Genomic DNA, 22,558 nt, shown 5'->3' with positions numbered 1-22,558 from the left:
CAATTTTCCCGGGCATTTGGCCTTTGTTACCATAATAGCCCTCTTTCTAACAGGTCATATAACCAATGCTATAGCTACTGAGTAAGTTTCTATTTTCAGAACAGGATAAATAACCACAGTGTGGGTTCATGGAACCACTGACCCCACTGTGAGATAATCTGAACTAAAATCCTGTTGATTACATGGTCTGCATAAGCCCCTACTTTGGCTGGTGAAACATAATGTCATTTTGGGTCTCCTCAGTTCAGAGTGAGTGTCCTATAAGTCCCCGAAATTCCAATTATGTCCTTTCTTCAAATGTATAGATACACTGGTAAAAAGACATGCTCTTCTGTCCATGGGATTTTCCAGGCGAGAACACTGAAGTGGTTGGCCGTTTTCTCCTCCAGGGAATCTTCGCCCCACGAATTGAACCCCTGTCTCCTGCGTATCCTGCATAGCAGCTGAATTTACCACTGAGCCATCTAGGAATCCTTCAGTTAGGTTGATAGGTCTTAAATGACAAATTCTCTCCGACATTTCAGACTCCTTATTCCTTTCAATCCTGTACATTATATTAAACCAAAACAGTCCTGTCCTTTCCAACTCGCTTGCTATAGGCCACTTTTTGGTTCGTGTTTCAGGTAAACAACAAAAGTGTTAGAGGTTTTATCAACTCCTTTCAATTCAGTTCAGTCACTTAGTCGTGTCCGACTCTTTGCAACCCCATGTACTGCAGCAGACCAGGCTTCTCTGTCTATCACCAACTCCTGGAGCTTGCTCAAACTCATGCGCACCAAGGCAGTGATGCCATCCAACTATCTCATCCTCTGTCAACCCCTTCTCCTCCTGCCTTCAATCTTTCCCAGCATCAGTTTCTTTTCCAATGAGTCAGTTCTTTGCATCAACTGGCCAAAGTATTGGAGCTTCAGCATCAGTCCTTCCAATGAAGATTTAGGACTGATTTCCTTCAGGATGGACTGGTTAGATCTCCTTGAAGTCTAAGGGACTCTCAAGAGTCTTCTCCAACACCACAGTTCAAAAGTATCAATTCTTTGGCACTCAGCTTTCTTTATAGTCCAACTCTCACATCCATACATGATCACTTGAAAAACCATAGCCTTGACTAGATGGACCTTTGTTGGCAAAGTAATGTCTCTGTTTTTTAATATGCTATCTAGGTTTGTATAGCTTTTCTTCCAAGGAGTGAGCATCTTTTAAGTTCATGGCTGCAGTCACCATCTGCAGTGATTTTGGAGCCCAGGAAGATCACTGTTTTCATGTTTTCCCATCTACTGTTCCCCATGAACAGTATCAACTCCTTTAGTTCAAACGTTAAATGTGGAATTTCTGCTTCATGAGCCAGTATACTTGGCTTGATCCAACTTTATGACTCTTCCTCCATTATGGTCTTGTTTTATATATTTAGTAGTAAAATTTGTTCTATTAATGTTCTTGCTCCTCATTTTATCAAAACCTTGTTTATCAGTCACTTACTTGGTAGACATTTATTCATAGAGAAAGTGATAGTGAAAGTGTTAGTCATTCAGTTGTGTCCAAGTCTATGAGACCCCATGGACTGTAGCTCTCCAGACTATGTCCATGGAATTCTACAGGCAAGAATACTAGAGTGAAGTCAGTCCATTCTTCATGGGATCTTCTGGACCCAAGGATTGAACGCAGGTTTTCTATACTGCAGGTGAATTCTTTACAGTCTGAGCCACCAGGGAAACTCATTCACAGAGAAACCCCTCCCCGCCCACCCCCCCCCCCCCGACCAAATAAATGTTTTGTGAATGTACTTAGAATTTTAAGCAGAGGTACTAACTGTAATTAAGAATTGAGTTATTGCTTCTATTACTAGACTCAGAATGTGAAGGTGAGGTTAAAAGCATGAAGATGTGACTAAGAGATATGTTATTAATTCAAGCAAGGTAGATATTTGAGAAACAGTTAATGCAGCCAACATAGACTGGTGGCTGGTTCTTGCTTTTTTTTTTTTTTTTTTTAATGGTGGGAAGTGCTGATGTAAGGCTTAGATTCAATGACAGCAAACTGGAGAAAGGTCAACGTTTAACAACTGGCTTCATGCTCTCAAGATAAGAATAAGATCAGGGACTAGGATGGACTTATGGTTAGCTTCTAGCCTACAGAAATCAAAGACAAAGCCAAGAAGGAAAATATTGTAAAACAGAGAAAATAATAAAGTTCAGCACACTCTATAGCCTTGGAACCTAAGCTATTCTAGTTTACAAGTGTGTTGTTCAGGGAGAAGTATCAAAGAAACATAACATTACTTATTACTGTGTTTTTATGATTTTATTTTTAAATTTTATTAATTTTTAATAATTACACATATTATAGAACAAAAAGCTACTAATCGATACTCAATTCTGATTCCAAGAGCCAATTCATTTTGTCTACCTTAGATCACTTACAGACAAAATATTAGGCAGAGGAAGTTAGCTAATATTTTTACTTTACCCACATTATTTTTCTAATTTATGACTGAAGTTGAAGTCCAAAAAATGTCCAGCAGGAAATGCCCACATGCATCGTGCATTATAGATTTTGATTTTAGATTTTCCAGAGCAAGAACAAAAAAGATTAGATATGTACAGGGTAGGTGGGTGTATGTGCTCACAGATGTATTTATAGGTGGAGATCCAGGACTCTATTGAGGTAACTTTGCATTTTAATAAGTTATTTTTAAAATAATAAAAAGAGAAAGCTTTGCCCTAGGTAAAGAGAAAAAAGTGATGGGACCTCAGCAGTCTTTTCTTCAAGACACAATTTCTCCTTAGGATGAAGTCTAGAAAATGAATGGGAACAACCTTGATCTATGTACTTATTTGCTCCAAGTTGCAACTTTATTGATTTTGGCTACAGGTAATTACCTGAAGATGTGTTAACAGTCACAAAGGGTGACAGGGAAGAGAAGGAAAAATGCTCATCACATGGCTCAGAGTCTGTAGACATCATAGCTTCAGCTTGGGGAAAAACCCCCAAGACAGCCCAACCTCTAGAGGAGAACAGGTTTTTTTTTTGTTTGTTTGTTTTTTTTTTTTTTTTGAGCATGTTTTTTCAACCTCAACACTATAATGTTTTGAGCCAGATAATTCTTCTTTTGTGTATGATAAAATGTTTAATGGCCAATACTTTCACCACCTGATGCAAAGAACCGACTCATTGGAAAAAAACCCTGATCCTGGGAAAGACTGAAGGCAGAAGGAGAAGGGGACGATAGAGGATGAGATGGTTGGATGGCATCACTGACTCAAAGGACATGAGTTTGAGCAAACTCTGGGGGTTGGTGATGGACAGGGAGGCCTGGCGTGCTGCAGTCCGTGGAGTCGCAAAGAGTTGGTCATGGCTGAGTGACTGAACTGAACTGAAGCTGTTTAACCCATTATTGCCTCCTTGGTTTAATCACTAAGTTGTGTCTGACTCTTCTGCGACCCCATGAACTCTCACCTGCCAGGCTTCTCTGTGCATGGCATCCTCCAGGCAAGTATACTGGAGTGGACTGCATTTTCCTTCTCCAGGGAATCTCCCTGACCCAGGGATCGAACCCACGTCTTCTTCATTGGCAGGGAGATTCGTTACCACTGAGCCACTGGGGAAATTTGAACTATTAAACTCCAGTAACTGCTCTCCCCTACTCCCAAGTCTTGGTAAGCATAAATATCCATAGGCTGCCAAAAGTACTCAGAGATTCAAAATCATCCCCTCTCCCGAAACAATTTGTTAAGTACTTTAAGAAAAGAGGAAACATAAATTACAGTCAATCCTCTGTATCTGTGAATGCAGATCCCGCAGATATGGAGGACCCACCATACTAGCCATTTTATGTAAGGGACTTAAGCATCTTCAGATTTTTTTGTTTTTCCTCCAGGGAGCTCCTGGAACCAAACTCTAGGCAACCAAGGGAATTCAAGAGAGTCATAAGGATACTCTATTCCCAAATGAATAAACTGCATTTTCAGTGTAAAATATGGAGCATTAGAAGCAAGATATAGCAAAACTGCTGTAGTCAATCATAAACTTACCATTAGCAATTTATTTACTTATTTATTATTATTATTATTTTTTTCTACCAGCATTTATTCAGTGGTAGCCAGATCCCAAGCCCATTGGGAGGATCTGGAAAGCTTAGCCGGATGAGACAAATAATAAATATTGGGCAATTCTAAAACAGTTTATGGGCTTCCCTGGTGGCTCAGAGGTTAAAGTGTCTGCCTGCAATGCGGGAGACCTGGGTTCGATCCCTGGATCGGGAAGATCCCCTGGAGAAGGAAATGGCAACCCACTCCAGTATTCTTGCCTGGAGAATCCCATGGACAGAGGAGCCTGGTAGGCTACAGTCCACGGGGTCGCAAAGAGTTGGACATGACTGAGCGACTTCACTTACTCACTCAAAGCAGTTTATATGCAAGGTATTACACAACCTCTATGTTAAGGGTGCTGACCAGTCTGAATAGAAGCATCTTTCTAATTATTTGTTTTTTATAAAATCTCTTGAAATATTTTCTCCTCAACATGGCAAATTTTTTTGTTGCCTATTCATATTCTATTCTATTCACACCAAGCCACCTTTTTAATTTTAATTAAATTTAATTTTTTTAGTGTAATACTGGAGTTTTAAAAAAAATTAGTTTTGTTCCTTGCATTAGTGGCATAAGGCCTCTTTTGGCAGCAGCTTGAGCCTCTGGGAACACTCTCTCCCAGAGAGCAGCAGAAAGGGATCAACTGGCTCTTAAACAGTTCTATTTGCAAGTGGCCAGCAGGTTGGAATGTGATAACAGCCAGCAGACACTTCACATGGATTTTCTCTGCCAAGTCTGGGAAGCGTCTGTCATATGCCATTGTGAAGTGAACAATCAAAGTTGGTCTTGGGGGAGGGTCTCTCCCCACTGCCACCAGGCCTGTTTACTTGACTACTTTAAAGAGGAGGAAAGAGCCATATGGATTAAATGAGAAAGAAGAATTTGATCTTTTAGGACAGATTGCAAGTTTTACAGACATTTCTCAAAAAAAAAAAAAAATCCATTTTACTATCCTGTCTCCATCTATATTTTTACCTAGTCTCTTTCTTGCAATATGCCTAAGAAACAATTTAAAGAAAATGGTTGGGCGAAATTCTGGCTCAGGTTTCTGTAGAATGCATTTTATCTCTTCTTTACAGACTGTGGCTGGTGTAGGGAAATTGTGGCTGTGTTAAATTCTCATAACAATTTTTGTTACTGATGGGAAGAATTCTAACATTTTTAAATATAAAAATCATGATATTAAAACAATATTAACTTAGTTTAGTTAATGTGTTTCTCTGAATTCCAAATATTAGGGTGTTGCTCTAAGTTAGATTATCTCTCTGAGTGTTAAGCTGAATAAGATAAAAGTCAAGCATATTAAACTGAAGATTTATAAGATACAGAAATAACTTTTTTTAGATAAAAGAAGTCATCCATTGTATGAAGCCAGACTAGCTCATAAAAATGGTTTGGCAAGGACTGTGTATGGGCCGCGGGTAGCCCCGGGAAAAGGCCAGCTAGAGTTATCAGAGTCAACAGGTACTTCTATTTCAAAAAAGACTGTAATAGTCCCGCCTTTTACAATTACTTTCAAAGAAGAGCTTCTTAAATAAGACTGCTTCAGAACCTGAAATCATTAAAAAGAAATGTAGATCAATGTGAAGAAAATGTTCATTTCTAAAGTTAAAGGAGAACTTAGAAATTTTCCAACTCATTTTTAAAATGATGTCTCTACTTCTGCTTCTAGTAAAATAAATTTTATTTCAGTGGAAATGAAATGACATAAAGATAATTTACTTTCCTGACATTTATGTGTTTGCTTACTTTGCCCATTTAACTTTACAAGAACCATAAAACTGAATTAGAAAACCACTCCTGTGTTTAAAAATGTTTTCTGTGTAATTGGTGTATATTTTACTGATATGAGATCACCATTAGTAATAATATTAGTATATGTAGACTAGCATTTGTGTTTAAGTGGTATCCCATTAGCAATATATAATCAGACAATTATGATATTGGTAACAGAATAAATTTTATAAAACTAAGATTATACTTCTCAGAAGTACAGTTGAGATAGTACTAGAATTTCCTCACAAAATCACGTTTAAAGTCATAGGGATTGACTAGAGCATCTCAAATGAAGCTTATATTTATTTTTTATTGAACATATATCAAGAAAATATTTAATGTTTTGTCAATGGTATTGTCTAACTGGTTTAATTACATTTAAATATAAGAAATTATTTTGACAACGATATCTTAAATTATCACTTTTCAAAATCCTTTGAATTACTACTGCATCTGATCTTCAGGACAATGAGGTAGACAGGTCCTACAGTGATATTTCATTTTACAAATGAGTAAAATTAATATCTGAAAGGTAGTTATCTCAGAGTATGCATGGGTCTGAACCCCACCAAGATCCAACAGTTTTCCAATATAACAATGGCTGGCCAGGAAATGATACTTACACTTATGGATATTAATTAAAAGTTAAAAAAGATATATGTTATATGTGATAAATATATATCACAATGAAATAAAAAAACTATGGAGGACAAATGATTTCCAGAGGAAAACTGCTCTACAGACTTAGATTACTTAAGCAAATCAGCAAGCTGAATCCAATCTCAATACTTTAAAATATTTTAAAATATTTACTAAATGCCTATATTATAGACTTCCCTGGTGGCTCAGATGGTAAAGCGTCTGTCTACAATGCAGAAGACCCAGGTTCGATCCCTGGGTCAGGAAGATCTCCTAGAGAAGGAAATGGCAATCTACTCCAGTACTATTCCCTGGAAAATCACATGGACAGAGGAGCCTGGTAGGGTACAGTCCATGGGGTCACAAAGAGATTTCCAGAGGAAAACTGCTCTACAGACTTAGATTACTTAAGCAAATCAGCAAGCTGAATCCAATCTCAATACTTTAAAATATTTTAAAATATTTACTAAATGCCTATATTATAGACTTCCCTGGTGGCTCAGATAGTAAAGCGTCTGTCTACAATGCAGGAGACCCAGGTTCGATCCCTGGGTCGGGAAGATCCCCTAGAGAAGGAAATGGCAATCTACTCCAGTACTATTCCCTGGAAAATCACATGGACAGAGGAGCCTGGTAGGGTACAGTCCATGGGGTCACAAAGAGATTTACAGAGGAAAACTGCTCTACAGACTTAGATTACTTAAGCAAATCAGCAAGCTGAATCTAATCTCAATACTTTAGAATATTTTAACATATTTACTAAATGCCTATATTATATGTCCAATTAAAAATACTAAAATATGCAAATCAAACAACAAATTGGTACTGAAAAGTAGGGAACCTTTCTGAACAGTTGGTGTTATTGAAAACCTAACTTAGTCTACTTTGTTCTATAGAGCATCTCTACTAAAGGTTACAAGCCCCCACACACACTCATACACACAGTAGACATGGGAGGAAAAAGAGAATTGTGTGTGTGTGTGTGTGTCTGTGTCTTTCTGTGTGTGTCTGTGCTGTGCTGTACTTAGTCTGTCAGTCATGAAAGACTAAGGGACTCTTCAAGTGAGGGACACAGGGACTCTCTGTGACCCCATGGACTATAGCCCCCGAGGCTCCTCTGTCCATGGGGATTCTCCAGGCAAGACTACAAGAGTGAGTTGTCACGCCCTCCTCCAGGGGACCTGCCCAACACAGAGATCAAACCCAGGTCTCCCATATTGCAGGCAGATTCTTTACCAGCTGAGCTACCAGGGAAGCCCATGTTTATGTGTATACATATATAACAGAAACCTTATGATGGGTTATTTTTGTTGTGGAGGGTTGGCTATCAAGGGAAAATTGTAATGATAAAGAGTAGACAAATCACGAGCTAAGTTGCTCTATCAAAGAAAGTGTAAAACTGAGATTTTAGTGAGGAGAAATGTTAAGGAGGAAGGGAGGGATTTAAGAACAATTTTGACTAATACAGTTCAGTTCAGTCACCCATTTGTGTCCAACTCTTTGTGACCCCACGAACCGCAGCATGCCAGGCCTCCCTGCCCATCACCAACTCCCAGAGTCCACCCAGATCCATGTCCATTGAATTGGTGATGCTATCCAACCATCTCATCTTCTGTCATCCCCTTCTCCTCCTGTCCTCAATCTTTCCCAGCATCAGGGTCTTTTCAAATGAGTCAGCTCTTTGCATCAGTTGGCCAAAATATTGGAGTTTCAGCTTCAAAATCTGTCCTACCAATGAACACCCTGAATTGATCTCCTTTAGGATGGACTGATTGGATCTCCTTGCAGTCCAAAGGACTCTGAAGAGCCTTCTCCAACACCACAGTTCGAAAACATCAGTTCTTCAGTGCTTAGCTTTCTTTATAAGTCCAACTCTCACATGTGTACATGACCACTGGAAAAACCATAGCCTTGACTAGACAGACCTTTGTTGACAAAGTAATGACTAATACAGGAACATTGTAATTGGAAGTAAATGGAGTCCATATGAAAAAGCTTATATTTTAATCAGATATTGAATATATAGCATACACTAGGCATAACTCTGTGAAGGCAATGGCACCCCACTCCAGTACTCTTGCCTGGAAAATCCCATGGACGGAAGAGCCTGATGGGATGCAATCCATGGGGTCGCTAAGAGTCAGACACGACTTCACTTTCACTTTTCACTTTCACGCATTGAAGAAGGGAATGGCAACCCACTCCAGTGTTCTTGCTTGGAGAATCCCAGGGATGGGGGAGCCTGGTGGGCTGCCGTCTATGGGGTCGCACAGAGTCGGTTACGACTGAAGCGACTTAGCAGCAGCAGCAGCAGCAGCAGCAGCTGGCGCTGTCCGCGGTGCTGATTCTAATGCAGCTGCTCTTTTGAGCGCAGCACCTCCTACAGTGAAGCCTGGCAGATCAGTGCAGGGGTGCTGCTGGCTTCCTCCACATCGACCAAAATGGCCCTGTTGGTTTTGGTGTCTTTTAAACTGTTTTCTGATGATCTTTTTTTTTTTTTTTTTTCATATTTAAACTCTGAACGCCGGGGCATTATTGAGGTTTCATACTAGTTTTCCTTTTGCTTTTGTTTGTTTAGTAAGATAATTGAATACATTGTTCCTCTGTGGTCCTTACATGTTATCAACCAAGACATGGCTGGGACTGCCCTCCTACTGGCTCTAGCCCACCCGGGAAGACTGTCCCTTGGAAGAAATCTCCCTCCCCTGTGTCTGTTGTGTGGTTGAGAGCTGGGAGTGGAGGGAGAATGCTGGTCACACTTCTGTGTCTATGATGTCCACAGAAAAGAAAAAAATCTGATGGAATAGATTTCATTTTTTTTTTAAGGATGAAGAGAGTTAGATAAAATGTTAGTCTCCCAAAATATTTTTTATATTACATACAAATCACATACTTTCTCTTAGTTAAGCTTTCACTATGGAAATATATATTTGAAGACATATTTTATATATAAGAGATATATATGATATATAGCAAAAGACAAAATATGGGTATTAAATTTATTTTAATTTCTTCAAGTAATTTTTTAAGTAAAAGATGAAGAAAACTTAGCTATATAAATGTTGAGAGGTTAACAAGTGAAGTCTGTACTTGATATTTTAGAGGTTTTAAAAATGTAATTTATACCTCATCAGATCAGATCAGATCAGTCGCTCAGTCATGTCCGACTCTTTGAGACCCCATGAATCGCAGCACACCAGGCCTCCCTGTCCATCACCAACTCCCGGAGTTCACTCAGACTCACATCCATTGAGCCAGTGATGCCATCCAGCCATCTCATCCCCTGTATTAGAACATACCTATACCTCATAGGTATGTTCTAATACAGGTCTAGTTCACTTATAGACAGGGGATTTGAGATATAAGCAAATTCTTATAGAATTATTAAAACTTTTGTAAAATACAGTCTTCAAGGAGAGGTTAGACTTTTGTTCTAAAAAATCACTGCAATTTTAAATGTGATGGCCTAAAATTCATTAATTAAGTAATAGGTCTTCATTAATTTATTCAGTAAAATTTTTCTGAACCTTTACTACAGGCCAAGTCTAATGCTTGGTTAGGATTACAAAATATGTACAAGAAATAATCCTGATTTCAGCTAGCTAATAGCAATAGCTAATAACAATTCAACAAGGCATATAGTTCCCCATCAAATCTTGGTTGAATATAATGAGTAGTAGGTATATAAATGAGTCATTTCAAATGTAGTTCAAAAGAGAAATATTAAAATCAGCAAGTTATTTTTTCCAACTTTATTGAGCATCATTGACAAATAAAAGTTGTATATATTTAATGCTTGCAATATGATAGTTTTATATATGTATATATTGTGAGATAATTACCTTAGTCAAGCTAAGGTAATTCACTAATTCATAGTTACCTTGTGCATGTGTGTGTATGTATGTGTATGTTGAGAACACAAGATACACTCTCTTAGAACATTTCACATATACAGTTACAGTTTTATTAATTATAAACACTTTAGATTCCCAGAACTTATTATTTATATAGCTGAACATTTAAATCCTTTAACCAAGTTATCGTGAGTGGCCAATTTAATCCTTGTTATATAGTCTATTATACAACAGAACTGACTCATTAAAAAAGACCCTGATGCTGGGAAAGATTGTCCAACTCAATGGACATGAATTTGAGCAAGCTCTGGAAGTTGGTGGTGGGCAGGGAAGCCTTGTGTGCTGCAGTCCATATGGTCACAAAGAGTTGGACATGACCTAGTGACTGAACTGAACTGATATATTCTATTTTGTATGTAGATTTTAAAATATTTTATACCTATTTTGTATCTGTTCACATCCAAAATGATCTCATAACATTCCCCACCCCCCAGAACTGTATCAGAAAGTAAGGAGATAAGTTAAAATTTTGCATGCATCAAGCTTGATGTGATAAAGTGATCCTCCTTCTCTTATAACTCATCAAAAGTCAAAGAAGTAAAGATGATGAGTTGGGATTAAAATTTTGGATAGGTGTATTGTCAGAAGAATTTCTTACTCATTTCTGTAACTGCACACACTCATTTTTTCCCCAAATCCTTTTTATCTGCCATTTGGCAAGAATCCAATTACTGAGCATGAGCTTACTGCCTCATAAATAACATCCTCTTAGCTTTCCAATCACACCATTCCAATTCTGTATTTTGTCAGCAAAAGTCCTGTTTTTAAAAATAATACTTTGGCCATCTGCTTACCCATATGTGCTACACATCACTGAATGTTAGATTCTCTGCAAGTTTTATAGATGGTACCACAAACCTCGAATGTGTTTTCTCTCATAATTAGCATTTTACAACCACGTTAAATTGATCACAGGTAAACTGTTTCATTTTGGTGTGTTATTTTGATTGTAATCAGACTGCTTGCTGGAAAGTGATTTTGTAGCCAATATATTTTAGTTATAAAGAGTTTTCTTTCCTCTTTTATAGCAAATACATTATTTTAAAGGTCACACTTGTCAGACTTATAAACCAAATCCAAGACTTGCAATGTAAGGCATCCGTGGGAGGATCCATCAGTGTTTACACTGGGGTGAAGAATGTTATCTTAGCAGGCTCCATCAATTTCAGTGACTGATGATGTCATTTGCAATCTCTACAACTGGTCCCTCTCAGATGAAACACTGCTTGGTAAGGGATTCTGTTTTAACTTTTCATGTTTTCCTAAGTTATGTATACATACTGACCATTCCTTTTTTCCTAAAAATGATAAGCATAAATAAATGTATAGTTGGATTTGAAGTTGCTATAACTCTTTAGAGCGCCCTTTGTGGCTCAGCTGGTAAAGAATCCGCCAGGAATGCAGGAGACCTGGGTTCAATCCCTAGGTTGGGAAGATCCCTGGAGAAGGGAAAGGCTACCCACTCCAGTATTCTGGCCTGGAGAATTCCATGGACTGTATAAGCCATGGGGTAGCAAAGAGTCGGACATGGCTGAGCAGTTTTCACTTTCACACTTTAATTGAAAGACTGTTCTATTTACAGATGAATAAGAAAAATGTTAAATCCCCTGGAAACCTGCCAAACTTAGACTTCAGTGCTTTTTGGAACGGGCTTCCCTGGTGACTAAGATGATAAAGAATCTGCCTGCAATGTGGGCAACCTGGGTTCCATCCCTGGGTTGGGAAATTCCCCTGGAGGAGGGCATAGCAACCCATTCCAGTATTCTTGCCTGGAGAATCCCCATGAAGAGAAGAGCCTGGGGGGCTATAGTCCAAGGGATCACAAAGAGTCAGACATAACTGAGCAACTAAGCACAGCAACTTTTTAGTGCACTCATGAGGATTAAGGACTTCCTAGGTGGTGCTAGTGGTAACTAATCCACCTGTTTTGTAATACCTTACGTTTTCACGGTTAAAATGTAAATTCAGTAATTGCACATTAAATGGGTGCAGTACACAATTGTTGATGCACAATGTTTTTGCTATCACTCAGTTATAATAAGTAAAATCTCTTTGCTTTATGTTTTGAAACATAAGTGTATAAATATCAACTTCTGATTACCAATTTGCAAGACTAATTTTACCTTGTCTTTTCAAAGCTTTGTTTCTTTGTTGCTTCATTTTTGCTTAGGATTTAAGTTCTATTTTCACAAAATTGAGAACAATGCAGTGTGTGTATTTCCCACTGGATTTCTTACCTGAGGCTACCCTAGACTTAACATCCTGTCCCCTTTCCTGTGCAGACAGGTAAGAAAGTTCAAATTTTCCAGATTTCATTGAAACCCTTTGTGGCACAATTTTGCTTTGTTCCTAAGGGCCCAGGGTTTGGGTCTTTACTTTAGAGCTGTCCTCTATGAATTCCTTATTGTTATTCCTGGTCATTGATACAATGTGAAAGGGTACCTTCTACCTTTCTTTCAGTTTTTCATGATTTTGATAGCTTTACTAGGAAGATTAGTTATGGTTCTTATTAGTCATACTGCCTGAAAACAAGGACTAAGTAACTGAGTCAATCTACTCTTGAGAGTAACATAAGATTATAATTGACTTATTCTTGATATTTTTTCCAAAGTAAATTAATAAAAGGTTCTTATCATGTACAAGTTCTCTCAAATGTGAATTTAAAAGGACAGCCTAATGAGAAGGCTTATATAACTTAACTTTAGCTATATTAAGTCCTGAGAATTCTTAATAGGTCTAGCTGTAGCTAAATTGTAAAACATTAAGGACTCTCAGATTCTGAGTGTGTTCTGGTGCTACCTATATGGATCCTGAGGATAACCATAATAATGAGATTTTTCTAAGATTGTACATCTAGCTAATGACAGTGAAAAGACTCTAATTAAGGACTTTTGACTTCCACTCATCAGTATTTTCACTAACACTAGCTTAAATGTTATTTGCTAGTTACCTTATTATGTTATGTTAATTATGTTGTATTCGTAACATAAGTACTCTACTATGCACTTTGCAAATATCTTACTTAATCTTGAAAACAAAACAGTAACTTTGAAACAGCACCTAGATCATTCTTCCTTTGTGAGAAGGAAATTGAGTATTGTAGAAGTTAATATTTGTTTTTACTAAATTGATATCATGACAGAGTAACATGAACAGCATCATAATCCATTGCGAGATTCTCCAAAAGCACTGTGTGTGTGTGTGTGTGTGCGTGTGTGTGTGTGTGTGTGTTAATGGCTATATTTACAGTCTGTCCTATTACATGCCCAAAGGCTCTTAAGAACCACATAATTAAAAAGTCAGTTTGTGCCGATGAGGTTTAGGCTTACAGAAGAGTCTTAAAGAAGTCTGGGTTTATTCTAATTAAGTGAACTACCAGGGTGCTAAATGAAATTCTGTGCTTGGCAAACTTGCTTTCCTTTTGCATGGAGTTATTTTGTGGATGAAATACTCTGAGGACGAATGTTAAAAGCGCTTGTGACACCTAGACCCTCTCCAGAATTATTTTCTGAAAACACTCAGCAGTTCGGCAGCTGCTTTGCAACCTGGGAGTGCATTTTAATTGGCATCACATAACTTTATGACTGAGGGATTTGTTTCTCTCTCCACAAATTTCCTCCCCTCTTTTAGCCTATTAGTTTAAATGTTTGAGTTAATATCACAGGCATTTCCCACTATAAACTCTTTGAGGCCATGGTGAAATTATATGTCTAGTTCCCCCCGCCCCCGGCCCCCTTCCCCCAGAATTTATTAAAAAAAGAGTGAAAGTCAGACTCTGCCAAAAAAAGTTTTGCTAAATTTTATATGTCATTTTCCCTTTTCTCTTTTCGTTTTGATCTCTGTCTAGTATTATTTGCCCAATACAACTCAGTAAAGTTGTGATTATTTTGATAACCAATCTTGTCAATGTTAACATATCAGCAAAATTTTCATAGAAGTAATATCTTTTGCAGTTCACTGGACTTGTCACAGTAGCACAGACAATCTGATGGTTTCCAATTATAAGAAGTTTTACTTATTTCCTAGAAAGAATAGATCACATCATCAGTGACATACCTGCATTATTTTTTTAAATTATTTAAAGTAACTTATTTATTTTAATTAGAGGCTAATTACTTTACAATACTGTAGTGTTTTTTGCCATACATGATTCAGCTATGGGTGGACCTGTGTCCCCCATCCTAAACCTCCCTCCCCATCCCATCCCTCAGGGTTGTCCCAGTGCACTGGCTTTGAGTGCCCTGTTTCATGCATCGAACTTGGACTGGCAATCTATTTCACATATGGTAATTTACATGTTTCAATGCTATTCCCTCAAACCTGCATTCTTTTTAAAAGGCTAAGTGTCTCTTCCATTGCTCCATAGATTTATCTTTAATAAAGTACAAGTGTGAAGTTGACATGTAGTGACCATGAACCTGGGCTTTGATGTCAAATGCATCTGAACTTGGATTTCAATTCTGCCTTTTTGGCTTTATGTCTTTAGACAAATTACTTGTTCTCTTTTAGGTTTAGTTCCTTCATCAGCAAGTTGAGGATAAGAATATTAACAGTGAATGAAGAAATATAAATAAAAGGTTTAGAAAGTGCTTTCTTGCATGCTTGTGTCCTCAGTCACTTCAGTCGTGTCTGACTCTTTGTGACCCTATAGACTGTAGCCCTCCAGGCTCCTCTGTCCATGGGATTCTCCAGGCAAGAATACTGGAGTGGGTTGCTATGCTCTCCTCCAAGGGATTTTCTCAACTTAAGGATCTGACCCATGTCTCTTATGTCTCCTGCCTTGGCAGGCAGGTTTTTGTTGTTGTTACCACTGGTGCCACCTGGGAAGCTTGCCATACACCTGTTAAGCAGTAAATTAACAGTAGTTAATGAGTGCAACTAATAATGTATTAAAACAGTTAATAATATTGGAAGCCATGAACAGACAACAGATGAGCTTTAGGGAAACTGTCCCATTTTGGAAGATGTAAGAAGAGAAATATAAATTTTGGATATCTTGAATCTGACCTTGAGTGATAATTAAAGAAACATTTTAAGAACGACATTAGTTAATTAGTAGTTTTAGATAGATAACAATATTAGTTCAGATGTTTAAAGCACATATGTTATTTGTGAATGCAAAATTTAAAACGCAGTATATTTAACTTGTATTCTTAAACAATTTTAATGCATTTGATGCTTCTTTTTCTAAACTGGTATAGTAGGTCAGACGTAAAATAAAATAAACCCACAATTATTGGAAATATGCTAAGCCTTCAGAATTTAGTTTAATTATAGAATACCATGGTTCTTATGGAGAAGGCAATGGCAACCCACTCCAGTACTCTTGCCTGGAAAATCCCATGGACGGAGGAGCCTGGTAGGCTGCAGTCCATGGGGTCGATAAGAGTCAGGCACGACTAAGCGAATTCACTTTCACTTTTCACTTTCATGCATTGGAGAAGGAAATGGCAACCCACTCCAGTGTTCTTGCCTGGAGAATCCCAGGGACGGAGGAGCCTGATAGGTTGCCGTCTATGGGGTCGCACAGAGTCGGACACGACTGAAGCGACTTAGCAGCAGCAGCAGCATGGTTCTTAAAGTTAGCAATAAAACTATTTTCCCTCTGAGATTATATTATGTCTAATACACCTACCTGTTGTATTAACTGGTCAGAATCTAGCCATTTCATAGGGTAGTTCTAAATATTATACAAGATTTTGGAGCCTCATAGAGGCTGAATTAAAGGTAAATTAAATTTAGTCAATACCTTGGGTGTTATATTTGTTTTCTAACAAATCACTAACAAATGAAAGATAAACCGTTATAAAAGACAAAATATATTAAATGAAAAACACCCTGGTAACCAAAGTCTTCTTATCATTGGTTTTGAAATAATAATATAGTTACTTTAAAATTATACCTGTGTAATTAATTTATGCATAGGTGCATGTTTGTATTTGCATGCATGTGTGTATATATATGTATATGTGTATAAGTGTGTATATATACTCAAACATCAAAATACATACCTATATAATACATATAGATTGATCTCAACTCTACCTGATGCAAAGAGCCAACTCATTAGAAAAGATCCTGATGCTGGGCAAGACTGAAGGCAAAAGAAGAAGAGGGTAGTAGAGGATGAGATGGCTAGAAGCATCACCGACTAAATGGGTATGAATTTGAGCAAACTCTGGAAAAGAGTGTAGGACAGAGGAGCCTGGCATGCTGCAGTCTATGGGGTTGCAGAGAGTTGGACACAACTTAGCAAATGAGCAAAAGCACATTTTAGGTAAACTAACTGAAAAAGACATTAGCAATTTTATTCTGTAGAGTTCTTTTCTATTTTCTAACAAAACACTGAATTTAAAAATTAATTAGCAACTTGAGTCTACATTATGATATTATGGCACAAAACACTATAAAAGCTATTCCAGTTTTTTAGATTGTTTACCCGTTCTTATCATCAAAATGAACATCAGAATATATTGGTTACCTTTTATGTAAGGTAAAACATAAAGAAATGGAGTCACCATCATAGTAAACAAAAGAGCCCGAAATGCAGTACTTGGATGCAATCTCAAAAATGACAGAATGATCTCTGTTCATTTCCAAGGCAAACCATACAATATACTGTAATCCAAGTTTATGTCCCAATCACTGATGCCAAAGAAGCTGAAGTTGAATGGTTCTATGAAGACCTACAAGACCTTCTAAAACTAATACCCCCAAAAGATGTCTTTTTCATTATAGAGGACTAGAATGCAAAAGTAGAAAGCTAAGAGATACCTGGAGTACCAGGCAAATTTGGCCTTGGAGTACAAAACAAAGCAAGACAAAGGCCACCAGAGTTTTGCCAAGATAATGCACTGTTGCTGCTGCTAAGTCGCTTCAGTTATGTCCGACTCTGTGCGAGCCCATAGACGGCAGCCCACCAGGGTCCCCCGTCCCTGGGATTCTCCAGGCAAGAACCCTGGAGTGGGGTGCCATTGCCTTCTCTGAGAGAACGCACTGGTTATAGCAAACATTCTCTTCCAGCAACACAGGGGAAGACTCTGCACATGGACGTCACCAGACGGTCAATACCTAAATCAGATTGATTATATTCTTTGCAGCCAAAGATGGAGAAATGTTATACAGTCAGCAGAAACAAGACCAGAAGCTGACTGTGGCTCAGATCATGAACTCCTTATTCCAAAATTCAGACTTATTTTGAAGAAAGTAGGGAAAACCATTAGAACATCCAAGTATGACCTAAATCAAATCCCTTACGATTATACAGGGGAAGTGAGAAATAGATTCAAGTGGTTAAATTTGATAGAGTGCCTGAGGAACTGTGGACGGAGGTTTGTGACATTGTACAGGAGACAGGGATCAAGAGCATCCCCAAGGGGAAAAAAAAAATTCAAAAAGTCAAACTGGTTGTCTGAGGAGGGCTTACAAACAGCTGAGAAAAGAAGAGAAGCCAAAGGCAAAGGAACAAAGGAAAGATATACCCATTTGAATGCAGAGTTCCAAAGAATAGCAAGGAGAGATAAGAAAGCCTTATTCATGATCAATGCAAAGAAATAGAGGAAAGCAATAAAATGGAAAAGACTAGAGAGCTCTTCAAAAATATTAGAGATACCAAGGGAACATTTCATGCAAAGATGGGGACAATAAAGGACAGAAATGTTATGGCCCTAACAGAAGCAGAAGAGACTAAGAAGAGGTGACAAAAATACCCAGAAAAACTATACAAAAAAAGATGTTCATGCACCAGATAATCAGAATGGTGTGATCACTCACCTAGAGCCAGACATCCAGAAATGCAAAGTCAAGTGGGCTTTGGATGCATCACTGCAAACTAAGCTAGTGGAGATGATGTAATTCCAGCTGGGCTATTTCAAATTCTAAAGATGATGCTGTGAAAGTGCTGCTCTCAATATGCCAGCAAATTTGGAAAACTCAGCAGTGGTAACAGGACTGCAAAAGGTAGTTTTCATTTCATTCCAAAGAAATATGATGCCAAGCAATGTTCAAACTACCACCCAATTGCACTCATCTCACATGCTAGCAGAGTAATGCTCAAAATTCTCCAAGCCAAGCTTTGGCGGTATGTGAATCATGAACTTACAGATGTACAACCTGGATTTAGAAAAGGCAGAGAAACCAGAGATCAAATTGACAACATCTTGTGGTCATCAAAAAAGTAAGAGAGTTCCTGAAAAACATCTACTTCTGCTTTATTGACTACACCAAAGGCTTTGACTATATAGATCACACACACACACAAAAAACAACTGTGGAAAATTCTTCAAGAGATGGGAATACCAGACCACCTTACCTGCCTCCTTAAAAATCTGAACGCAGGTCAAGAAGCAACATTGAGAACTGGACATGGAAAAACAGACTCGTTCCAAATAGTGAAAGGAGTACTTCAAGGTAATATACCCTGCTTATTTAACTTATATGCAGAGTATATCATGTGAAAAGCTGGGCTGGTGGAAGCACAAGCTGGAATCAATATTGCTGGGAGAAATATTAATAACCTCAGATATACAGATGATACCACTCTAATGGCAGACAGTGAAGAAGAATAAAGAGCCTCTTGATGAAAGTGAAAGTAGAGAGTGAAAATTTTGGCTTAAAGCTCAACATTCAGAAAACTAAGTTCATGGCATCCAGTCCCATCACTTCATAGAAAATAGATGGAGAAGCAATGGAAACAGTGACAGACTTTATTTTCTTGGACTCCAAAATCACTGGCTGCAGATGGTGATTGCAGCCATGAAATTAAAAGAAACTTGCTCCTCGGAAGAAAAGCTATGACCAGCTTAGACAGCATATTAAAAAGCAGAAACATTACTTTGCCAACAAAGGTCCATCTAGTTAAGGCTATGGTTTTCCTCTAGTAGTCATGTATGGATGTGAGAGCTGGACTATAAAGAAAGCTGAGTGCTGAAGAATGGATGCTTTTGAACTGTGGTGTTGGAGAAAACTCTTGAGAGTCCCTTGGACTGCAAGAAGATCCAACCAGTCCACCCTAAAGGAAATCAGTCCTGAATATTCATTGGAAGGACTGATGCTGAAGCTGAAACTCCAATAATTTGGCCACCTGATGCAAAGAGCTGACTCATTGGAAAAGCCCTTGATGCTGGGAAAGATTTAAGGCAGGAGAAGGGGACAACAGAGGATGAAAGGATTGGATGGCATCACCGACTCAATAGACATGAGTTTGAATAAACTCCGGGAGTTGGTGATGGACAGGGAGCCCTGGTATGGTCAGACACGACTGGGCGGCTGAGCTGAACTGATGGTTCCTGAAAATAAAATGATTATTGTTAAGTAAGACCTATTATATTAACAAATAAAACAAATTGTGTGGGAATCAAACGTATAAGAATCCATAAGTAAAAATATACATTGTCTCCTCTGTTAGAAGCTACTAATAACATATTTAGAGATATAAATGGATTAAATTACTTATAAAAATTCATCTAAGAGCACATTTTATATACCAAAGACAACCTTTTGTTGTTCTAAATCATCTCTCTCTGGACTCATCACATTATCCTGAAATTTCATATTTCAAGTAATTATCAAAGCATCAATTTTGTGTTGGCAAACATATTGGGATATTAGATCATTAGTATCCACTAAGCAACTATGTATTTGTCAGATGGCATCTTCCATTTCCTGAGAGATAACTGAGAAGCTGGGAAACTACACTTGGCTTTTGACAACCTTATGCTGTTGATTGTTTAAGTATTAGAATCCAGGGAGCTGGATGTGGAGGTTCTGGACAATTTCCCCTGAGTAGGATTAGGATTCCAAAGAATAACACCCTAAGAGATAAAACTGCAGAGGATTCTATTTTGAGAGTAAGAATGAACTGGAAGGATGTGGAATTGCAACAGTGAAAGACAGTGTTGAATTTTTTTCCAAAAATGAAATTATAACTCTTTCTCAGACTTAAAAATGATATTATCAGATAAAACATAATAACTAAGAGGAGAAGAAAAGTTGAAGTATCAGAAAAAAAGAAGGGAATTTAAATGGATGGTTTATTTTAAAATTATTCATGACACAGCCAAACCTCGGCCTAATAATCCTGAAGAAATGTCATAAAAGTATCCGTAGTCAATCATGAATAGAGAAATATGGAAAATACAGAAGAATGAGTATAAGACATAAGCATTCAGAGATAAAAAGCCTAATATACATAATAGCCCTTCTGGATATTAGTTAATATTATAGTATATTTTCTTCTATTTCCTTATGCTTAACAAAACTAGTTTACAGTGCTTTTTATATTGTGTGTGATTCCTCCCCATTTTTTGATATGTGAGTTTTTATTCTACTCAGTTGTTATGTTTTTAATGTGATGAAGTAAATAATTTTAATGTCTAAAAAGTATTAGTACTTTAATTTTTCTAAAAAAAAGTCAAATCTAGTCTTCAATCTTTGCAATTTTACTTATATTTGGTTTACCCTTACCCTCAGAATATAATCTTTCAGAATTCTAACTCATAGAGTGTAATTCTTTGGAATCCTAATAACTGTTCCCAGAAACTTTACCAAGGCCTCAAAATCAAGGACCCTAGATCCTAACCTTTGTATAACTAACATGACAAAGTTGTCAAAAGCATAATGTACCTTCTCAATGTCTCAATCTTCTCTTCAGGAAATGGCAGATGCCTCTAGGAAAAAATCAGTTTTCAATACTGGCCTCAACTTTTCAGATTTTCTTTCCTTGGATCTAGCAATTACACATAAAACATAAGTCATCTTTGGCTTAATAGCTCTGTGATATCTTTGTGGTTGTTCAGTTCAGTTCACTTCAGTCATTCAGTTTTGTCTGACTCTTTGTGACCCCATGGACTGCAGCACGCCAGGCCTCCTTGTTCATCGCCAACTCTCGGACTTTACTCAAACTCATGTCCATTGAGTCCATGAAGCTATCCAACCATTTCATCCTCTGTCATCCCCTTGTCCTGCCTTCAATCTTTCCCAGCATCAGGGGCTTTTCAAATGAGTCAGTTCTTCACATCAGGTGGCCAAAGTACTGGAGTTTCAGCTTTAGCATCAGTTCTTCCAATGAATATCCAGGACTGATTTCCTTTAGGATGGACTGATTGGATCTCCTTGCAGTCCAAGGGACTCTCAAGAGTCTTGTCCAACACCACCGTTCAAAAGCATCCACTCTTCAGCACTCAGCTTTCTTTATAGTCTAGCTCTCATATCCATACATGACTACTGGAAAAACCATAACCTTAATTAGATGGATCTTTGTTGGCAAAGGAATGTCTCTGCTTTTAAATATGCTGTATAGGTTGGTCATAACTTTCCTTCCAAGGAGTAAGTGTCTTCTAATTTCATGGCTGCAGTCACCATCTGCAGTGATTTTGGACCCCCCAAAATAAAGTTTCTCACTGTTTCTACTGTTTCCCCAGCTATTTGCCAGGAAGTGATGGGACTGGATGCCATGATCTTAGTTTTCTGAATGTTGAACTTTAAGCCAACTTTTTCATTCTCCTCTTTCACTTTCATCAAGAGGCTCTTTAGTTCTTCTTCACTTTCTGCCATAAGGGTGGTGTCATCTGCATATATGAGATTATTGATATTTCTCCTGGCAATATTGATTCCAGCCTGTGCTTCATCCAGCCCAGCGTTTCTCATGATGTACTCTGCATATAAGTTAAATAAGCAGGGTGACAATATACAGCCTTGATGAACTCCTTTTCCTATTTGGAACTAGTCTGTCATTCTATGTCCACAGTTCTAACTGTTGCTTCCTGACCTGTATACAGATTTCTCAAAAGGTAGGTCAGGTAGTCTGGTATTCCCATCTCTTTCAGGATTTTCCACAGTTTATTATGATCCACACAGTCAAAGGCTTTGACATAGTCAATAAAGAAGAAGTAGATATTTTTCTGGAACTCTCTTGGTTTTTTGATGATCCAGTGGATGTTGGCAATTTGATATCTGGTTCCTTTGCCTTTTCTAAAACTAGCTTCAACATCTGGAAGTTCACAGTTCATGTATTGTTGAAGCCTGGCTTGGAGAATTTTGAGCATTACTTTACTAGTCTATGAGATGAGTGCAATTGTGCAGTAGTTTGAGCATTTGTTGTTGTTTAGTCACTAAGTTGTGTCCGACTGTTTGCAATTCAAGCAT

The 22,558-nt window shown here is 37.8% G+C and overlaps 1 non-coding gene across 1 annotated transcript; it reads left to right on the top strand.

The window, feature by feature from the left end:
- Positions 1–6,695: 6,695 nt before the first annotated feature.
- On the top strand, positions 6,696–6,768 carry TRNAC-ACA. The gene has a single exon. It is a non-coding gene; the product is annotated as a tRNA-Cys (tRNA).
- Positions 6,769–22,558: the final 15,790 nt, after the last annotated feature.

The sequence above is a fragment of the Bubalus bubalis genome, chromosome 11 (assembly GCF_019923935.1).
Source record: "Bubalus bubalis isolate 160015118507 breed Murrah chromosome 11, NDDB_SH_1, whole genome shotgun sequence".
Lineage (NCBI taxonomy): Eukaryota > Metazoa > Chordata > Mammalia > Artiodactyla > Bovidae > Bubalus > Bubalus bubalis.
The sequence above is the reverse complement of the archived record's forward strand: the minus strand, read 5'-3'. Positions and strand labels throughout refer to the sequence as shown.